Here is a 10,737-nt window from a genome sequence, read left to right as displayed (position 1 = left end):
CAACTGATTGTACACTGTGGATACTTGTATGGTATGTAAATATATCTCTATAAAATTGTAGGAAAAATATAAATAGGGATAAAAGTGCTGGAGAAAACATGGAGAAAGGGATGTACCTATTACTGTTGAGGAGGCAGAATGGTGTAGCCTTTCTCAAGGTCAGTGTGGTGGTTCCACAAGAAGCTAAGCATGTGGGGGCCATAAGGTCCTGCAACCTCACTATGTACTTGGAAGATCTGAGAGCAGAGACAAGAATGGACATTTGCACATTGGTGTTTATGGAGGCAGTATTCATGATTTGCAAAGAGTGGAGGTGGCCTAAGGGTACATTGACTTAGGAACAGAATGGTGAACTGTGGTGTATGCATACAATGGAATACTGAGCAACAAGGAGTGAAGATGTGAGACACCCAACAAGGTGAACGGATCTTGCAGACAGCATTTTGAGTGATGTATGCCAGAAACAAAAAGATAAACATTATAATGCCTCACCAATATGGACTAACTACAATGTGTAAACTCAGAATTTAATCTTAGAGCACAGCATATCAGGGGAACAATTACTGTAATTGTCCCTAGATTGTAAGTTCTTGCAGCAGTCAATTCTATTCCTGAATTGTAACAGCTACCTCCAAACTCTGAGATGCTGATCCCTTTGTGTATAACCTGATCAGTCTCTGGAACGTTGGGTATCTGTGTGACACCTAAAACTCAGAGATAGAGCTTGGCAGATATGAATTTCAGTATTAGCACATACAGCAACTGCTTAAAAAAAAAAAAAAAAAAGAGCTGAAAAAGAGCCCAGACTTCAATTAGAGGTATGAATGAAGCAGATCTGGTTAAGACTAGGATAAATTGGGCCAAACGTTCTACTTTTGAACATTTAACACACAGTTGAAACTGACTGTGTTAAAACTTCAACTTGCATGTGAGACTAAGAGAAGAGATGTTTATTTGGTGCAGGATCTATATTTTCTAAACAATATAACTTCTACAGTCAGTTTGTTCAAACACCATAATTACATGGAATGTTGAATAGGAAGTGAGATCTGGTAGGTTTCTATAGGTTACTGTGAAATAGCGACACATCCCAAAGTAATTTGCATATAAAAATATATATGCAGCCCCCCTCCCCGCCGAGCAGCTGGGGGAAAATATGAAGTGTTGGACTTCCTCCCCTGGATTGTTGCTAATGTTCTGACAAACATTGAGGACTGATGGTTTGGTATGCCAAGCCCTCTATCTTGGGGCTTGCCCTTAGGAAGCTCATTACTGCAAAGGAGAGGCTAAATCTGCTTGTAATTGTGCCTAAGAGTCTCCCCCTGAGTACCTCTTTGTTGCTCAGATTTGGCCCTCTTTCTCTAGCTAAGACAACTTGGCAGGTAAACTCACTGCCCTCCTCTCTATGTGGGATCTGATTCCCAGGGGTTTAAATCTCCCTGGCAATGCAGGATATGACTCCGGGGATGAATCTGGACCCGCATTGTGGGATTGAGCACATCTTCTTGACCAAAAAGGGGATGGGAAATGAAATGAAAAAAAGTTTCAGTGGCTGAGAGATTTCAAATGGAATCGAGAGGTCACTCTGGAGGACATTCTTACATACTATACAGACAACACTTTTCAGGTTTCAATGTATTGGAATAGCTGGAAGTAAATACCAGAAACTATCAAACTCCAACCCAGTAGTCTTGCCTCTTGAAGACAACTGTATAACAATGTAGCTTACAAGGGGTGACTGTGACTGTGAAAATCTTGTGGATCACACTCCCTTTATCCAGTGTATGGATGGATAAGTAGAAAAATGGGGACAAAAACTAAATGAAAAATAGGATGGGATGGGGGAATGATTTGGGTGTTCCTTTTTACTTCTATTTTTTATTCTTACTCTTACTCTTTCTGGCATAAGGAAAATGTTCAAAAATAGACTGGGGTGATGCAATGCACAACTATGTGGTGTTACTTTGAACAGCTGATTATACACCATGGATGACTGTATGGTATGTGAATATATCTCAATAAAACAATTATTAAAAAAAAAAAACCTACTCTTTGTTAGAGCACAGCTTATCAACGGAACAATTATTGTAATGGTCCATAGATTGTAAGCTCTTACAGCAGTCAAATCTATTCCTCAATTGTAATGGCTACCTCCAAACTATGAGATGCTGATATAGCACATTTTTATTCAACCAAAAACTGTATTAAAACCAGAATAGTCTTAGTTCATATTGTTCTCTGTTTTACTTTTTGTTACTTGCTTGTAAACTAGGTTAGAAACAACAGTTATCAAGAATTGTTGATTCCTTCTGGGAAAGTACCTACATTTGAGCTACTATTAATGTGTAAGATTCAATGTATACTTAATCTTTTTTGTTACTTCAGACTTACTTTAAAATATGGCAACTTTTTCTCTTTGTTCTATATTGAAGAAATTTGAGCAATAAAAATTAAATGTGGTTTTCCTGGCTCAGAAATTGAAAATGAGCTATGGTAACATCCTTTATGTCTGATCTTTTCCTGTTTAATTTACCTTTAAAAAAAAAACTATTTTATTTTGGGGGGAGAAAGGGAAGGAGAGTTCTAAGAAAAGCTTTTATAACAGGTTCAAAAGTATAAAAGGCATTTCAAGCTTCAGACATTTGTAGCCTTTATTTCTTTAGTCCTTGAAAGGGCTTTTTAAATGTTAACAGCTAGGACTGCTTTCCTATACTGATGCTGCAGGGTTCATTTTCTTTGTAGTCTTGGGTTCAGACCCACCCTCAACACCCCAATAACCTCCACGACAGCTTCTTTTTCAAAACAAAACAACAATTTAAAAAAATAAAAAAGATTTGATTCACCATGATGTGTATACAGACAGACTTCTAAGATCTAGTACAAAGTGACCACCTCTTGTAATTCAGAGAATTAAAATATTTTGGTTAATCTCTTCTATGGACAGTGATTTCATGTGCCTACTGAATATGCTATTCATTTATAAAATAATAACATGACACCAGCAGTTATTAGAGCCAAAGTAGCTAGCAAAAGCTCTGTTGGCTTTCTCTCTTTTGAAATGCTGAAATACAACCTTCAAAAAAATCACCATCAAAAAGATGCTCATTACATACTCAAGTTAAAAAAACAAGTAGGGTTATAACAATATGTACAGAATTATTCTATTTTAGAAAATATATTACATTGAATATTAGGGTCTTAACAGTGGTTATTTCTAGGAAGTGAGTGTATAATATTTCTAATTTTTAAGATTCTTCTTGTCTATGAATATATTTTAACTTATCTTCAGTGTGCAAACATTATTTGTAGTAAGGAAAAAGATTACTCAGCTTAGTAAATAAGTGCTATTTTTTTCATTTTCAGCACATTATATAGGTGCTTTTTAAAAATCCCTATATATACACACACTTAGATACTTATATTTAACTACTTATATCTATATCATATAAGTAGATAAAAATGTTTAAATATAATTTCAAAAATAGTAAAATCGGAGTTGGGCAAGATGGCGGCATAGAGAGGAGTGGAAGCTAAGTAGTCCCCCTGGAACAACTACAAAAAACCAGAAACAACTAGTAAATAATCCAGAATAACTGTGGGGGGACAAACGAGACCGTCCACTCATCATACACCAACCTGAACTGGGAGGAATGCCCGAGAACACAGCATAAAATCTGTAAGTAAAACCTGCGGATCCAAGATGCGAGACCCCCTCCCCGACAGCCCGAGCTGCAAAGCCTCCTGGTGCCAGAGAGAAGCTCTCTCCCAGCAAGTGAATGTAGCTCAACTGAGCTGCAACTAGGGTTTTAAGTAGCGAGTGTAAACTGCTCACTACAGGTACGAATCCCCAAAAAAGAGGCTTTGGGTGATGACTGACCTTGGAGAGCCAGAGTGTCGCCTTGGACTAGGTCTGAAGGGGACTATCTGTTTCTTTTTCAACTCAGTGGAGAAAGCCCCAGTCATTTTCAGTTTCCAGGACTGTGACTCAGAGAAGGATGGAGACAGCACAAGCAGAGAGAGAAAGACCATTGAAATGCTAATGACCTCCCCTTAAGGGGTCTATCTTCTCTAAGAGGAAAGGGGTGGGGCCCTTTCCATTCAGAACCAGACCCCAGAGCCTGGGGGAACACAGCCATACCTCCTCACACCAGTCAAGAATTATAGGCTAACAGGCATCACCTGCTGGGCAGAAAAGCACAGTGACCTTAGGCATCACAGGGTGGAGCAATTTTCTAAGACACACCCGCAGGGAAACCAGATACTGAATATTCCTTCCCTCTGGGACCTGAGCCTGTTCTGGTCTGGGAAAACCTGATTTGGATAACCAAGGAAACCATGCCTAGACAACAGAAAATTACAACCTACACTAAGAAAAACAAAGTTATGGCCCAGTCAAAGGAACAAATGTACACTTCAACTGACATACAGGAATTGAAACAACTAATGCTAAATCAATTCAAAAAGTTTAGAGAAGATATTGCAAAAGAGATAGAGGCTGTAAAGGAAACACTGGGCATATATAAGGCAGAAATTGAAAGTTCAAAAAAACAACTAGTAGAATCTATGGAAATGAAAGGCACAACACAAGAGATGAAAGACACAATGGAAACATACAACAGCAGATCTCAAGAGGCAGAAGAAAATACTCAGGAACTGGAGAACAAAACACCTGAAAGCCTACAGACAAAGAGCAGATGGTGAAAAGAATGAAAAAATATGAGCAACGTCTCCAGGAACTCAAGGATGAAACAAAGTACAATAATGTACGTATCATTGGTGTCCCAGAAGGAGAAGAGAAGGGAAAAAGGGAAGAAGCAATAATAGAGGAAATAATTCATGAAAATTTCCCATCCCTTATGAAAGACATAAAATTACAGATCCAAGAAGCACAGCGTACTCCAAACAGAAGAGATCTGAATAGGCCTACGCCAAGACACTTACCAATCAGATTATCAAATGTCAAAGACAAAGAGAGTATTTTGAAAGCAGCAAGAGAAAAGCGATCCATTACATACAAAGGAAGCTTAATATGACTATGTGCAGATCTCTCAGCAGAAACCATGGAGGCAAGAAGGAAGTGGTGTGATATATTTAAGATACTGAAAGAGAAAAACCGTCAACCAAGAATCCTATATCCAGCAAAGCTGTCCTTCAAATATGAGGGAGAGCTCAAAATATTTTCTGACAGACAGACAATGAGAGACTTTGTGAACAAGACACCTGCCCTACAGGAAATACTAAAGGGAGCACTAAAGAGTCATAGGAGACAGGAGTGCGTGGTTTGGAACTCAATTTTGGGAGATGGTAGCATAACAATGTAAGTACACTGAATAAAGATAACTATGAATATGGTTGAGAGAGGAAGGTGGGGAGCATGTGAGACACCACAAGAAAGGAGGAAAGATAAAGACTGGGACTGTGTAACTTGGTGAAATCTAGAGTATTCAACAATTGTGATAAAATGTACAAATATGTTCTTTTACAAGGGAGAACAAGCAAATGTCAACCTTGCAAGGTGTTAAAAATGGGGAGGCATTGGGGGAGGGATGCAATCAACATAAACTAGAGACTGTAACTAATAGAATCATTGTATTATGCTTCCTTTAATGTAACAAAGTGATACACCAAGGTAAATGCAGATAAGGAGGGGGGGATACGGGAGGCATGTTAAGACACTTGATATTGGTAGTATTGTCTGATTCTTTACTTTACTTTGATTTAAGGTTATTTTTCTTTTTGCTGCTTCCTAGATGTCATTTTTTTTTTCCTCTTTCTTTTGCCTCTCTACCTTCTTTGACTCTCCCTCCTGCCTTGTGGAAGAAATGTAGATGCCCTTATACAGATAGTGGTGAAGGTGGTGAACACATAAATATATGACCATACAGAGAACCATCGATTATTTACTTAGGATGGAATGTATGGTGAGTGAACAAAACCGTATTAAAAAAAAAAAATGGGATGATGACAAAACCTCGCGGGCAATATACTGAGTGAAATAAACCAGACACACAAGGACAATTATTGTAGGGTCTCACTGATAGGAACTAATTATAATATGTAAACTCATAGACATGAAATATAAGGTACCTAGGACGAGGCTTAAGAATGGGGAGTGGTTGCTTAGTATGAGCAGAATGTTCAACTAGGATGAACTTAAATGTTTGGAAATGAACAGGGGTGTTGGTAGCAAGATGTGAGAATAACTAACAGTGACAAATGGTGTGTGAATGAGGTGGAAAGGGGAAGCTCAGAGTCATACATGTCTCCAGAAGGAAAGTTGAAGGTCAAAAGATGGAAATGTATAAAACTGAATCCTATGGTGGGCAATGTCCATGATCAACTGTACAAATACTAGAAATCACTTCCATGAACCAGAACAAATGTATGACAATACAATTAGAAGTTAATAATAGAGGGGCATATAGGGAAGAAATATATACCTATTTCAAACTATATACTACAGTTAGTAGTAGTTCAACATTTTTTCATAAACAGTAACAAATGTACTATACCAATACTACGAGTCAACAATTGAGGGGGGTTGGTTAGGGATAGGGGAGGATTCGAGTTTCCTTTTCTTTTTTTCTTTTTTCATCTTTTGCTTTATTTCTTGTCTGGAGTAATGAAAAGTTTCTAAAAATTGAACAAAAATTAAGTGTGGTGATGGATGCACAGCTGTATGAGGGTACCCAGGGACAAGTGATTGTACACTTTGGATCTTTGGATAATTGTATGCTATCCGAACAATCTCAATAAAAATGAAAAAAAAAAAAAAACAGTAAAATCATGACTTTCATATAAATGTAAGTGCTAAATGGGCATGGGATTTCTTTTCAGAATGATGAAAATGTTCTGGAATTAGATAATGGTGATAGGTGTAGAACATTGTGAATATAATAAAAAACACTAAATTGTATACTTTAAAATGGTTAAAATGATAAATTTCATTATGTGAGTTTTATCTCAATTTGTAAAAAGTTAAAAAAACAAAACAAAACAAAACAAAAACACCTGAAAGCAACCTCTCACCAACTCAGGTGATTATAATCAAAAAGACAGATAATGACAAGTATAGGGGAGGTTGAAGAGAAATTGGAATCATTATACACTGTGAGTATGCATTTAAAGTGGTACAGCCACTTTGGAAAACAGTGTGGCAATTCCTCAAAAGGTTAAAACTAGAGTTGTCATAGGCTTCGGCAATTCCACTTCTAGGTATATAGCCCAAAGAAATGAAAACATATCTCCACACAAATATCTGTAAACAAATATTTGCAGTAGCATTTTGCATAATAGCCCAAAAGCGAAAACAATCCAAATGGATAATCAAAGTGTGTTATATCCATACAATGGATACCCATGCAATGGAACACTACACAGCAGTTAAAAATATAAAGTACTGAAATATCAACATGAATGAATCTCAAAATAATTAAGTTGAGTGAAAAAAAACAGACAAAAAGGAGTACATACTTAATGATTCCATTTAAATAAAAGTCTATAAAATAGAAAGTAATCTATAGAGACAGAAAGCAGATCCATCCATGATTGCCTAGGGACAGAGGAAGGGGAAGACAGGAGTGATGGGTGCAAGGTTTCTTTCTGGGGTTATGAAAATTTTATAAAATTGATTGTAGTGAGATGTTATAAAATTGATTGCTGTGGTTGTAATTGTACAATACTGTGAATATGTTAAAAAACATTGAATTGTACACTTTTAATAGGTGAATCGTATGGCATGTGAATTGTATCTCAATAAAGCTATTATTGAAAAAACTAATGGCAAATGCCAAAATACTATTAATGAAAAACATATATGATATGAAAATTGATGCATTAATAATAACCTGTATCTAAAACCCTAAATTATATTAGGAATGGAGTTTTGATTCATGCAACATGATTGAACCTTGAAGACATCATGTTGAGTGAAATAAGCCAGACTCAACAGGAAAAATATTGTATGATCTCACTGATATGAAATAATTCAAATAAGCAAACTCATAGAGTCAGAATCTAGAATATAGGTTACTAGGGGATGGAATGGGGATACAGAATAGGGAGTTAAGGCTTAAAATATACAGAGTTCCTGTTTGGAGGGATGGATGTATTTTGGTATCAGATGGTGATGATCTTAGCACAACATTGTGAATGTAATTAACATTGCTGAATTACATATCTGAATGTGGTTAAAAGGGGAAATGTTAGGTTGTATATATGCTACCAGAATAAAACTTTTTTAAAAATCCATGGAACAGCACAACACAGTGAACCCTAAGTTAAACTATGAACTAAAGTTAATAGCACAATTATAAAAATGTGTTTTCATCAATTTTAACAAATGTACCACCAATGCAACATATTAATAATAGGGTGGTATATGGGAATCCTGTATTTTATGCATGATTGTTTTGTACACCCACAACTTCTCTAACAAAAAAAAATAATAAAGGTGCTAAATTCTTCACACATATAAGAAGTCATGAGACACTAAGATACAGATTTACTTTAGATTAGAGTAAAAGCTAAACTATAACTGAATTGTATTAAAAACAAAATGTATAGCCTCCAAATCACTAGAAAAAAAAGAGACTAGAAGAAATTGCACTTAGATGTTAATAGTGGTTACCTCAGAATGATGTCCCAGGTAAAACAGCAGTAGGTTTTCTGTACAGAAAATATTCTTAGGAGCTTTTATTTCCTCTTTACGTTTGTAAACTATGCTCAGTTATGACCATTCTCGGTTGAGTGGAATACTAATATACACACTCAATAAACCTTTATGCTTGCCTAGTACATGCTAAGCACTGGGTACAGAAAAAATGAAGAAGCCATGGTCTCTACCCTCAGGAAAGTTTTTCAAAGTTCTATTAATGACAAGGTCTCCTTTCCTTGTCTTTACTACTCAAAAACGAAGGGCACTGCTGAGTTTCTGGACCTTATGTGAGATGTCACTGTTACACTATATAATTTCATCTTTCTTTTATTAATTTAAAAATACTTATTGACCATTCTGTGTCTAAAATGAAATGGTTCCAATCCTGAAAAAAGGCATTTCAAAGTTCCCCTTATAACAGAGTATCTTCTAGTTTTTACAACATAATCAAGAAGAGCATTACTGAGTTTCTATACCATGTATTCACTGCCATTCTATTACACTGTATAATTTTATCCTTACCTATAGGCTTCTGTACATGAAGTAAAATCTGATAAAATGATCTGAATAAAATCTGATTAAATGAACCAGTCTTTATTATTTCCTATGTTACTTTTTGGCTTGTGATCTTGTTTCAATGATAGCCTGAAGATTTAGCCATCCAGATGCCAACACTTCTGTTAAGGAAATTAAGTGACATGTTACTAACTTATTAAATTTTTCCAAACTTTCACTAATTTGTAAAGTCAGAACTATTTTTTACATTTCAGTCTAAAAATTACCTATTCAGCCATCCCACTTATTTATTAGTAATAGTGCTAAGAGTTCTAAGTAATATATATTACACTTTGTCAAACCCTTTGGAGGTGAACTGTAATCCAGCCTAGAAAACTCTGTAACTTAGTTTCATTGTAATTATATTTATAGAACCTTAACAGAATCATTAAGTAGGCAAAATACTTTAATTTGCAGCAAAGAGCAACAACCACTTCCAAAAAGTGGTCTCTCTCTCAGTATGGGTTTACTCCTCTGATTTGACTTATGGTTTATTTTTACCACTGACTAAATAAATTGAAGTGTCATTCGTTTGGTTATACTTACGAAATACAACCCTATCCGAGATCACTTTTTTTATAGTATCCAAATTATATTAATGTTTATCGTAATTATATTGTTATTTCCCTGCTTCCAAAATAAAGGAGAATCTGAATATAAGGCTATATAAATTAAAGAACTGTCTCACACCTAGGGAAGTAATTATTTCTACACAAATCGGAGTAATTTCCGAGTTCAGAGGCTAGCAGTTTAAGCATTGTTTCGCAGAATGCTCTCAGCACCAAAACACACAAAATCTGTGCTGTCATACCACTTACTGATTTTTGCTTTAAAAAAAAAATCAAATTTTTGATCGAGGTGAGAAAACTTCACAATATGTAAAGACAAAGATCCTGATAGAATGTTAGGGATGAAGGAAGCCAGGTTCAGGCCCGTTTAAAAATTCAAACACCCTGATACTGCAGGAATGAGACTATGGTATTGGAATAATACGTTAAGATACAGGGCTTTCTAAGCAGACTCGAGGCTGTCAAGGGCTGGGAGTTGGGTGGATTGGACAACGGCTGCTTAATGGAGGTTTTCTTTTGAGGGAAAAAATGTCTAGCACAACACTGATAAGATACTGAATGCTACTGAACTGTACACTTTAAAATGGTCAATTTTATGTTATGTTGCGTTCACCTCGATTTTTTAGAAATCCGTAAAAAAAAAAAAAAAAGATGCAGGGCTTTGTGACAGAGACGGACTTCATTTGGAAAGGCCCAGACATTACAATGCCTATGCATCAGCAGCAAAATCGGAGTGTCACGCCTACCTCAAACAAAGCCGTGTGGAAAGCTTAAAGAATTCTTTCGGGTCGACCCTAGCTTCAATAATAGCCAATTAACCGGCACTCAACACCATGTTGAATTCATTTGGGTGAGAAAGAGAAAGCAGTAGGGCATTCGTCAAACTCGTCTATAAAGCGGCATCGCCAGTTACCTGGAACACCCTGTGAGCAATAGGCAACAAGCACCAGGGTGGGA

This window comes from Choloepus didactylus, chromosome 6 (assembly GCF_015220235.1).
Source record: "Choloepus didactylus isolate mChoDid1 chromosome 6, mChoDid1.pri, whole genome shotgun sequence".
In the NCBI taxonomy this organism is placed as follows: Eukaryota; Metazoa; Chordata; class Mammalia; order Pilosa; family Megalonychidae; genus Choloepus; species Choloepus didactylus.
This window is presented reverse-complemented; position numbering follows the sequence as displayed.